Consider the following 12,785-nt stretch of genomic DNA (forward strand, 5'->3'; position numbering starts at 1 on the left):
GAGGGAGAGCACACTAATGACGAAACAGGCGACTCGATGAATATCAATGAAGATCGCCAACGAAAACTAATTTCACGGTCACGAATCCGTGAGATCACAAAAAAAAAAAAAAAAAAAAAAAAAAAGAGATGGGGGTGGAAAAGGGAAAGGAAAAACTTCGGCGCTGACAGTGTTTTTATTTTTTTTCCCCGGTAATTCCTAATGAATTTTTGGTGTCGCACCGTCGACCTTGGTTGGTTGGATTTCTTCTTTCTCTCTCTCTCTCTCTCTCTGAGGCAGCTTCATTTCCATCTCTTGCTTTCGGTGGCTAATATGAAGTGTTATTTTGGTCGAGTCTCGCTCTCGTCTAGCGAATGTTTTAGATTTCATTTAGTGACATTATGAATTTTATTTTTAGGGGCGATGTGCTAAGTGGCTTCCAGATGACAGATTCATCACCGCTTACGAGTGTTATCTAAGTAATTCATTTTTTAAAAACAGTTCTTCCTCAAATATATATATTATATATGTAAAGGTATATGCCACGAGAGAAAATATATTATATATGTAAAGGTATATGCCACGAGGGAAAATAAACAACGGAGTATCCGCGAGATCTTTCGACGTTCAAACGTCCTTTACTTAGCAGAAGAACTGCTAAGTAAAGAACGTTTGAACGTCGAAAGATCTTGCAGCTACTCCGTTGTTTATCTTCCCTCGTGGCATATACCTTTATTTATGGATTTATCACGTTCCTAACTTTCGTGATTCAGTTATACATGTTATATATGTGTGTGTATTTGTATTTATGAATTGTGTATGTATATATGTATGTATGTATGTGTGTGTGCCTGTGCTCGTGCATCCGTATATAATACATATTTCACACGTGTTAGGCATTCTGTTATTCATGTGCAATTCCGTTATATAAGCAAAGATCCGAGTCTCGATACACTTGGAAAAAGTGTATGAATATATAGTCTATCTCTGAATAAGGGGCCTGAGCTGAAATGAATTATATTATTATCATTATTATTATTATTGTTGTTGTTGTTGTTGTTGTTGTTGCTATTATGTCCATTTTCTTTGCTTACGGCGTTCAATAATTTCTGTTTGTCCTTGCATTCATCTTTTCGAGATGAATGCAAGTATGAATTGACCAGGAATGTAAGTATCTTGACTATCATTATTAGTATATATATATATATATATTATATATATATATATATACACATATATATATATATATATATATATATATATTATATATATATATATATATATATATATATACATAGTATTGACTTGAAAAAACGGAAACGTGTTTTTGGAGCTTGGTCAGAGAAGGTTGGCAGGTAACAAATTGATCAAGGCAAATGTTAGTCTACTCTTAAGCCTTACAATTGGATGCGTATGGTATAGAATTATATATATCTTTATATAGAGGTTGGTGAAATATGCACTGAACAGCTCCATCAAATATATTGTTGTTTACCCGATGTCTACAAAATGTGCAGTAATTTATTTTTACTAAAAACTTGAAAGTTTAGTTATAGAAACGTCGGAAGCGCGCGTCGGTGAACGAAATTCATCAATAAGGATACTGCAAACTCCATTTCGTTTCATTAAATATTTTTCCCACCTGACAGTTAGGGTATTAGTCCCTGACGGCTGGTGATGACGCAGCATTGATCCCACGACCAATATTTAATTCAGTGCCATTCCTGAAGGGTATAGAAACCCATTTCCAGCCTGAAAGAGGCCACAAGAAATAAAGCGGAGAAGATATATTCTCGAAGAGAAAATTACGTGTATGCAATCCCTTGGTACAGATTAATCTATTTAGGGTCGTACGGTGGTTGAAGCCAATTAAGAGTTGCCTCCATTAAGCCCTTCGGGCATTTACCACCGGCAGGAATTACTGAGTATCCTCAGCTAGCTCCTCCTCCCCTCCGCCAACCCCCCCCCCCCCCCCCCCCCCACCCCCCCCCCCCCCCCCCCCCCCCCCCCCGCCACCCGGCTCTTTCCAGGTCTCTCATCTCTCCCCGGGGCTGACCATAAATGGGGAAACTATAGGATAGGCCTTATTGCGCCTCTTTAACGTATATGAGAGGGATTTGGGGGTTTCCTTTTTCAAAAATTCTTCTATTTTGTTTTTTTCTTTCTGCTTTGGTATCTTGAGGTTTCTTGCTGAAGAATGCCAAAGGACGAGACACACGTTGTTTTCTGCGCTTTGTTTTTCTCGTAAGAACAGTTTTCGTTTTTAAGATTAGAGGAATCAGGATCCATACAGAGAGCTCTCTGTATGGATCCTGAGAGGAATAATACGTAGGAGAATCAGCAAAGGAATTTCTATGATATCCTATATTATTAGTATGAGAGGCAAGTGATTCCTCATAATAAAAAAAAAATGGACATCATTTCCTTCAAGGATGATGGGGTGTTACACAAAGAAGGAAATTGAACTCGGGAGAGAACACGGTATTGATAATGCCTCCCGGCGTAACCCACAAATAAAGACTTTGGAAGGAATTCTTTTGTCCCCCGTTGATGATAAGGTGACGTCATGAGATCCAGTCACGAAGGGAAGGCGAATGACACAGCAGTCGCTGGAAACTGCTACCGTCTCTTTTGTCAAGCTCTTCCTTCAGGTGCTTCAGTTTTGGCCGTGTGAGAAACTGCAAGAAGTTTTGTTCCTGTTTTGTTCATCTTGAAGGTTTAAGACATCAGTGGTGAATCTGTCTTATGTTTGTGGTGTTTATAAACCTATAAAATAAAACAAACGCCTTGTTCGGTATTTTCACATTATTTTATTCGTTCTGGTTTTTTGGTGCGGTATAGTTCCTCGTTGGACTACTGGTTTTCGCGCTCGGCTGCCAATCCGGTGGTCCGAAGTTTGATTCCCGGCTCGGTCAACTTGGAATTAGAGGAGTTTATTTCTGGTGATAGAAATACATTTTTCGATATAATGTGGTTCGGATCCCACAATAAGCTGTAGGTCCTGTTGCTAAGTGACCAATTGGTTCTTAGCCACGTAAAAATATCTAATCCTTCTGGCCAGCCCTAGGAGAGCTGTTAATCAGCTCATTGGTCTGGTAAAACTAAGATATACTTCAATTTTTTTGTTTTGGCATGTCCCAAACGATTGGAACTCTTGCTCTGATCCTACTTTTACTGCAGCCGGTAAGAATTTCTTATATTTTCATCTGCCTTATATAAAATTCGATATGCTCCAACAGCACCATCTTGTTCAGCACTTTAAGATTCTCACAGTTGATAACTGCGGGACCTTATTAGTTCGAGGCAAAATTCTGGGAGCTATACGGCCACTAAATATGGTCTGACTCTTCGTTTGACCGCTCCTTGGTAATGATGTCAGGGCTATTTTGGACCCGAAGTGGCTTTAACTTCTGCTTTTTTTTTTTTTTCACTAAGCGGTTGAAATTGAGTAGAAATGCAACGAATGAAATTTTCGTGACCTTAGGATAAACTGTTTTGTATGGTGTGCGTCTACTAAAGCTGAAGTGTGTCAAAATTTAGAACAGCATTTTATGGAACTGTATTTTTCGCGTTTTTCATGTATATATCGTTTAAAAGCTGAAAACATAAAGCTCCTTGCATCTAATATTTCTCGAAGGAACTATCAGATGTAAGAGAAAAGACTGCGGTATTGCCAATCTCTAACCTAACAAATGATGCTCCTACACAGATGAAAAGACAGAAGAAAGGTGGAAGGACAGATAGATAGATAGATAGATAGATAGATAGATAGATAGATAGAGAGGCAGATAGGTAGACGACATTCCGCGGCAGTGACCGGCCTGGCTTGTTGATGGTCTTTGTGCCATTATTCTAATTTCTTCGTGTCGGTGGTCGTCCCCAGCAAGAGGGGATCATCAAATTAGAGTTCTCCATCTGTTTGTCCGCTTCTTTCTCTGGATATCGCTCCCCTGATGAATTCTGCCCTAATGAAATTACACGGGAGGCATCAGATTTCTATTTGTTCTCTTCGGCAGAGCTTTTCCACTTTTGTTCTGCTTTCGCGTTTTTCTTTTTCGTTATATATTTTATTCTCCGTATGTTCAAAGCCCTCTTTTGGTGTTCTTAGCTTTGTATTTGGTAACAAAAAGTTCCCTTTGAAGGGGAAATTTTATGGATATATTTCATGTGATTTTACAAATATGCTCTACCATGTACAAATATATTTTCGTTATGGAGGGGAAAGTCTCACTGTTCTTTTTTTTCTTCGTTTTTTTGTGTTTTATTTTTGTTTTGTTAACGCGATTTCGTTGGATATGCTGATGTGTAGAAGAATATCGAATTTCATGTTTGGAGCTTATTTTCTATATCCTCTTTCGTTTGCAGAAAATTATATGAATGGAATAGACAAGATATTCATTTGTGTGCTCGAGTCTGAATCCTTCTGTGATTCTTCTGTTTTTTGTTGCCCTTTTTTGTTTATTGTTAATTCATACACTTCATTTGCCTCTGAGACATATGCAGAGTTTAAGCCTGTTCCAACTTTAGTTTCTAAATCAGTTTGCTTCCAAGGTGCAATTTTTACCTATTTTTCCTTGTCTAACGTCCTATCGAATTTTTCATTTAGTAAAGAGAAAATGTAATGAAATGACCTCCTACTATTTACAGTCTACAGTTCGCTGTTCATATATTCAACCGTGTCTTGGAGTGATCACCAGGTTCAGATAATTAAACCTGCTTCTAAAAATCTCGGCTTTTGGTCTGATGTTCATCAAAGTTCTTTTCGTCATTCTAGTTACTAGAAGTGTGTATTGTGAGTATTTGATACGGTTATAGATATTACAGGGGCCTTCCTTCATTTGATCACTCTTCGGTAGGTCCCGCTTTTCATCTGCTGCGTTGAGTCCTTGTGCTTTCGTTCTTCATCTTCGGATTACTGTTTTGGTCCCTTTTTTTGTGTTAGAGAAAGTCTCTTTCCTTCAGGTGTCTTTGTAACACCCACCATGCTACCTTTCCCATATTTACTGAGTGTAGATCAACACTGAGATTGCTTAGTTCGGAAGATGTTTCTTTCCATATTACCGATGGGCTTTGGAATTCTCTTCATGCTCCCGTTATCACTGCTTATTTCTCGATAGAATGAGGTCCGACACCCACACCCCACCCACACCCATACACCCAACCACACCACACCACGCCCATTCTTATCACTATTTCGATCACACCTGTTTTTCCATGCTAGCGGCATTGGCTTAAAGAAATCTGGATTAAATTTTCAGAAAAACTGTTCCCTAGGAAATATATACTGACATAAAATACTTAATTTAGTAATTTAGTGAAATTCCGTTCCTTGCGCCAGTCCGTGGGGCCATAAAAGAAGACCAAGGCAGAGCAGTGCAGGAAGCGATGACAAAAATGTTTCTTTTCTTCGGGCTAAAAAGTCGCGGAGAAAATGTGGAGTCTCCCTGGATATGAGCAGCCTGAGAGTGCGTGCGGGAAAGGGACGGAAGGAAGGAAAGTCTTCTGCTGTATTTTAAGGACGAGTAAAGCATATGGAGACCATGTTTTCCTTCGTGGTTCCAGAAAGAATTTTTGGCAGAGGACATATTTGCTATTTCCGTTGGCCTCTCTTTTTTCTTATTTTTGTCACATATTTTCCTTGCAAGCTTCAGTACTAATGTTGAGAAGCATTTATCGCTTATTACAGAGCGTTTAGGTGTTTTTAAAAAGTTGTTGGTATATTGCCGTCTGAAATGTCTTTGCGAGAATAAAGCTGTTCACAGTACGTGGGCGTATTTGCTTATAAAAAGTAAAAGCCTGTGGACCTAGTGAGGAACGATAGGAGGAGGACATCCACAAATAAAAGGGGGGATGAGATAAAAATGCAGCGAAATCCTGTCCCCCAACTGCAGAGATTTAGTATTATATAATATGATTATTATATATTATATTATATATATATTATAGATATGATAATATTATAATATATACACACACCACCTACCTTCCAACTGTTCTGCTCCGCTTGTTTTTCGGTACAGAGAACTGTCCCGAAAGTCGATGTTCCCGTTTCTTTCCAACTTTCATTTTCAATTTGTTCCATATTTCAATGAAATTTGCTTTCATTACTTTGCCTGTTTCTAGGGCAATTCACAAAATTGCAATTTTGTCGAGCCGATTTTATGCCATCAGTTCAAAATTGAAATAGAAAATTTAAAATCATCACATGCACCGGGCAATTTAGATTGTAGACTCGTTCTATTCATTTTCACATCACTGTGTTAAAGCCCGCAGTAGCCAGGGCTGTTCATACAGACCGTGTGAAACATTGACCATGCATACGATAACAATTATAATAATAAAGTATACAGATATGCAGACACTCCTTGAGGTATGCTGGCTACATACTTTGCAAAGATAAAGACTATCATCGTTTTTATGCCTTCCTGCCATTATATCATCCTTTTTGGTATTTCATATTATTTCCTGTTTTTCATCCGCCCTGCCAGCATTTCATCCAACATTACAATCTTTTTATTTTCTTTTGATATCTTTACCATTCCTCCTTTCAATCCTTGGAATAGTCGAGAAGGTGCTGGTTTTTGCTGCAGAGTTCGGTTTTAATATCTTGTCTAGTTTCTGTTGTTCACTCTTTGCTATATGAAATTCCTGTTCTGTGGTAGCTCCCAAATATGCTTAGTGGCCTTTTGGTCTTGTTCCATGTGAACGTCGGTAAATTATGGATAATAACAATACTTATAATAAAAGCACTAGTATGAACTTAACAATAAAGAGGTAAAATTCTTCACAAGATATCTCAATGACTGCTATCGTCATCATAATCATAAACATTGGTTTAGAAACGCTGCAAAATAATCGTTAATTCTAGTCGTTAAAAGGGCAGAATATCAGAAGCACTTAGAATAATGCTTCTGACGATTTATAATTCACGCCTGACGGCGCAACATTTTAGCCTCCGCCCTCAGTGGGGTGCTAGAAAAAATAACAAAATGTATATTAAAAACTGCATGTGCTGGAACGCCCCCTGTCTGTTAGTACGATGCCTCGCATCGCGCTTGAATGATAGCGGCAAAGTTTACATAAGTGTCTCGAGACACGGCAGAATTTCACATGCAAACTTGGCGTGAACACTGGCTACACGTAAACACACAGACAGATACACACACACAAACACACACACTTTCCTCTCGCCTTTACCGCCAGACATTACACGTAAACTTTAATTTTCGAAGACTCATCGACCCAGTTGTTGATCGACGCCCCGATTAAAGATGGCCGACGTGGGAATGTCAGATGGGTGTTGGATGCCTCTCCCAGAACTGACAGTTCGACTCACACACCCTGTCCTTTGCCCAGGGCTCACTTACAATTTTAGCCGTCCTTTGAGGTGGACTGTGTGGAGTAGACAGTCATGATTGGATAAAAGCGTTGTGCTGACAGGTGATCGGCTTAAAGGAACGCCCTGCGAGAATATCCCGTAAGAACTTTTATCTTCCTGAGAATGAGACCTGGAAGGCTGGTTGGTTGTTTATGAATGAGAAAGTGTCGAAGCTCTGACTGGTTGTGATGGAAATGAACCGAGGGAATAAGTGAATGAGGTAACCGGGGGTAAATCATGAGAACTGGAGGAGAGAGAAAATGAAAAAACAAAATGGCGCTGGCGCTCGCAGGGGAAAAAAGATGAACACCATTTTGACAAGCTCGAGAAACTAATGTACAATGCAAGCAGCAACACATGTGAGGAAGAGTTATAAAATGAGATTACTTGGACTACAAACGACAGGAAGGCCGTTCATTAGAGCCGGGAGCAGTTTCGGGCAACACTGTGAGCTGTAAAGGTCCGGAAAAATTCCGGTAACACGATCCTTAAACTTCGGGGGAAGAAAGTACCAATAAACGAGAAGAGAACCCGAATGAACGGGTGCGACGAAGGAATGCCAGATAAAAAGGGCAATAAATGACCAAGCAAATGCTGTGGTAATGACGCGATGAAAGGGATAGGGGGGCGTCCTTAAAAACAATGGGGGAAGGAGGCGGAAAGTGGGGGCAAGAAATGCGCCAAGTGACAATTAATTGGGCGAGGAGCGACCGAGGCAGATGTCGGCCACCGCTAAGTACTCGAGAGGCTGAAGGGCTTGATAGATTGGGCTGACACGAGAGGACGTCAGCTCTCTTCAGGGGGCCACCGGCCCTCTTCACTCTAACAATATGCACATGGGTCTAAGGCACGCACAAGTGCTCCACACTGCCACATGTAAGTCAAGTTTAGTAGGTGCTGGGCAACGTTAACCCTGTAAGCCTCACCTCATAGATGTCTCCCGGCTCATTTTTTGTTTAGGAAAAGTAGATTCGCTTCCACGTTTCGTGATAGGTGAGCATATTTGTATGTCTGGCTGCTTGTTCTACCAATTTGGCAGATTCCGGAACGTGTTGACCAGAAAACAAAACACTGTCATGTCGCATTAATGTTTCCACATACGAGAGTTTATAAAGCGAATAATAAAGCCTTCCTTTTTCGTATTGGAAAAAGAAGGAAGTGAATTGACACTAGGTAAATGTTATAAGCAGTCGGGAGGAATTTTCAGCGAATTGTGGGAATTGGCTTTCAATGGTCCGTGATTGCCATCACTGGCAGGATGACATTGCACATTTGGTTGCATTTGCTATGAAGATTTATTCGAAACGAAAAAGAATTGATGTTTGTCCTCAACTCAAATGAGTGTTTAATAAGGTCTTACCGGAATCTTCGATTTTGCAGGAGCCGGAGCATTTTGAAACAATTTCTATCCTGTTCACAGTTTTAGTTACTGTTTCCGATGTGAAATCGTTTTTTATCAAAAGGCTAACGGGTACTTGGTAACTTTAACTCTTCCCTCTAAATCTTTTAGTGTCACAGAACCCCAAACTTCGCACTGGTCGCGTATACAGTATACCTGCCATTCGATTTACTCATCAGTAGTTTTCCGTCGGCAAGCCAGGTCAGAGCAGGTCAATTTCTGAGAATAAAGTCAATCTCACTCTGACCTGCTTTGCCTCTCCATATCGTCCCACGCAACCGACGAGTTTTCATGTGCCCAGATTTTTATATATTTATGAATTTAATAATTTATTTTTTCGAATTTAATAAGTGAATTCTCTTCTTTCTGCATTTTCCTTTACCCCCACTTACTTCTTCCTAATGAACACCATATTCTTTGGAAGCTTGAATTTCAAGTCAATGGCCACTGTGGGCTTGTTCCATTTGAATAGGGTTTATATTCTGAATAATGATAATAATAACAACAACAACAACAACAACAACAACAACAACAACAACAACAATAATAATAATAATAATAATAATAATAATAATAATAATAATAATAATAATAATAATAATAATAACGATCCCAAGATCCCTGAAAAGGAATCTAGAAAAACTGGAGGCTGAAGTAGCTCCAGGACTCATGCAGAAGAATGTGATCCTAGAAACGGCGCACATAGTAAGAAAAGTGATGGACTCCGAAGGAGGCAGGATGCAACCCGGAACCCCACACTATAAATACCACCCAGTCGAATTTGAGGACTGTGATAGAGCAAAAAAAAATAAAAAAATAAAAAAAAAATAATAATAATAGTCATGAAAGTGAACTGCATATATTCGTAAATGTTTGCCTGAAGGGTAGAAAGAAGTTACTGCCAGGTGACCCTTGGTCAAGCTGTACAATCTTGATCAAGCTTTTTTGGCAATGGGAAAGCACCTGGCGGTGACCTCTTGAACTAGATTGTCTATATCTGAATGTGCTACATAGAGGAAAAAGGACAGATGTTAATTAATATATGAATACATTTGCGTTTGCAATGGTTGGATTAGTAGTTAGCTAATTATTTCGAACGTTTTATTGTTTTCATATGAGGATAAGACATCTGGAGCTGAACTAGAGGTACAGAATCAGTAGTGCAATTCAAAAGATACTTTCTTTATAATGGATAATCTGGAATCTGAGATGGAATTCTAGTAGGAGTGTGAAGAATTGACTCGTAAAAATGTGGAGCCTCATAGAATTCCATCTCAGATTCCCAAATATCCATTATAAGGAAAATATCTCTTTGAGTTGCACTACTGATTCTGTACCTCTAGTTCAGCTCCAGATGTGTCTTATCCTCAGGTGAAAGCAATAAAACGTTCGAAATAATTAGCTAACTACTAATCCAACCATTGCAAACGCAAATGTATTCATATATTAATTAACATCTTATGTGCAATGATTTGAATCGAAGAGCATAATTCCCTTTCTCTTTTTCCAAATGACGTGAGTGTGGTTTTAAGATTGCCCTCGACATCGCGTCTCTGGTCGTTGGAAGTTGTAAATGTCATCACGATCGTGGCCTTCAGCTAATCATCCTTATTAATGATGTAATAATGTCATTATGGGACGATTGATGGCCATAATTGCTGTTATTATCGAAATCATTCCCGTAACCCTGCGAAACTTCTCTTTTACCGGATGGGTGCTTTTACGGCGAATTATTTTCGGTGATTTATTCGTCATACGTCTGGACAGAAAAGGATTGATTTTGTTTCCTTATCCACACAGCGATTAAGTTAATGAATCTCTCTCTCTCTCTCTCTCTCTCTCTCTCTCTCTCTCTCTCTCTCTCTCTCAAGCGTAATTGGTTTCAGAAGCGAATCTTTTGTAAGTAAAAAATGTCTTTTGAAAGATTTTAATTAACTTTCTTTATTATGTAAATTCAAAGACCAGTAGCTACTTCCATAAAAGGCTCCATGAAAGGCGAATTCTTCAATCTAACTTTTAATAGCTCTTCTTTTAAATTAGAAATATCGCAATGGAAACAATCTTGGTAAAAAATGTAAATTATATGACATTAGAGTTTATTTTCTCCCTATTGACGACTTTTTAAACATTCCTCTTAGTTTTTGTTTTCCTGCAACTATAGATGATTGCTACGATATTCTTCGCATTCAGATTCACTATCGTGATTGCTCTTGATCTTCATTCTTTACTGCTTTTTCTCCTCAATCTACCTTTCATTACGTTTCGTGCTTTTTAAATAAGCATTTTTTTTTCTACTCTCCTAACTGTTTCCAGTTGATCTCTTTTTGGCTGTTTGTTTTATCCCTTTTAGTTCATGGGCTTCCTTTATGCCCTTGTGTTTCTAAACGTGAGTGAACGCTTCGAAGCAAAGCCGAATATAACATCTAAAAAGACGATGAAAACAAAGTGGCAGCTGCAGACCTCAGCGTTCCAGTTATAAAATCCTTTACCTGCATGACCAACTTCCAGCAACACTCCATTTGATAACTTCTATTAGCCGCAGTCCCCGACACTCTCACATTCAACAGACGAACTCCTTCCTTTTCTATGCCCTCGTCCAAAGACTTTAAAAAAAGAGAAAAATCTCTTTCACCCTATCCTCCTTCACGCTTGGCCTACCTCAGCTTGCTTGCTTGCCTGCCACATGCAACAACGGTATTCAGCTCGAATTTTATCTTTTATGTTTACTCGTATATATTTTTTTCTTCCTTTTTGCACCTCCAAACCACACGTCTTGTTTTGATCGCCCATTCTGTTATTCCCATTCGCTTTCCGAGTGGATGGATATTGCCGAGGGGAAAAATGAAACGGTTCTCCAAAAGCGTTATCCAGATGAGTGAGTAATAATGAGAAATTAATTGAGAGGAAATGTTGAAATGCTTTTGGTTAAACTCGCAGATTTGTATTTATTGGTCGCACGCTGAAGTAGGGAGGTTATGTGTGCGTAAAGATGGAAAATGGCTGCCTCTGTTGTTCTTATTTATTGTATTTATTATGCAATTAAGGATTACAATAATGTTTAGAGGTGTCAGATGCGACCAACTTTGAAGGTGGGTCTCTTTTCTTCTGAATGGCTTTTTTTTTTATAACTATGTTTGATTTACCACTTAGCCTGAATAGAAGGAAAGCTACGTTCATTATTTAGTAGTTGTAAACGATGAGGGATTTGTTTGATTTAAAGAATTATTGTTACTCTTTAATATCTTATAAGAACTAATGTGAGACTCTTTACGTACATGAGAAAGGTAAACTAGGTAAACTCACTCGTCAGGAAACGCCTTTACAAATTATGACATCGTCACTGCCTACGAAAAATGGAAAAAATGGATTTAAATACTTCTTATAAATAAAAGCTTGCACATGGCGCAGTGAATTCCAGTTTCGCAGGTTGTTCTTTTACCCAGACATCAAACATCTGACGAATCACTTGATGCTGAGTATACTTGTGAACTTGGATTTTTTTACTGGTTTAATGGTCATAGCTATTTACGTTCAGCTTTCAACCAACATAGGTGTCTCGTTATTGTATTTGGCTCGTTTTCCTCGCATACTCGAAAGAGACAAATGAACCGGCCCGGTTTTTGACCAAATTATAATTTGATCAGATCTCTGTTATGACTTTTCTCTTCGAAAATAAAATGGCAGCGTGGATAACACATAAAAACACGTTGCTGAACTTAATACAAATTAATATTAGCAGCTGGAGATGGATGATGATTTTATGGGGGCGAAAAACGATTAAATCATCCATTGTGCAGCGCGGGAATACATATCTCCTTTTATGGCGATTAAGCTGTCACTGCATTCATGGTTTAGCTGCTGGAGTCCCATAATTAAACAGTGCCACTGTCGACGAACAAGAAGTGACTTGCCGGGTCAGTTTTACGGCATACAAATTGCATAATTACAGCCGCCCTATTTGTGAGAGGTTCATTTGGCCAGTTAAAGGTTACTGCTGTCTTCATTGCCTGGAGAATATGCGTGTAGTTA

The 12,785-nt window shown here is 38.9% G+C and overlaps 1 protein-coding gene across 1 annotated transcript in view; it reads left to right on the forward strand.

The window, feature by feature from the left end:
• LOC135217115 (discoidin domain-containing receptor tyrosine kinase B-like) overlaps positions 1 to 12,785 on the forward strand; it is a 165,994-nt gene that overhangs the window by 98,668 nt on the left and 54,541 nt on the right. The gene's annotated exons all lie outside the window — the stretch shown is intronic.

Source organism: Macrobrachium nipponense, chromosome 7 (genome assembly GCF_015104395.2).
Source record: "Macrobrachium nipponense isolate FS-2020 chromosome 7, ASM1510439v2, whole genome shotgun sequence".
Classification (NCBI taxonomy): Eukaryota; Metazoa; Arthropoda; class Malacostraca; order Decapoda; family Palaemonidae; genus Macrobrachium; species Macrobrachium nipponense.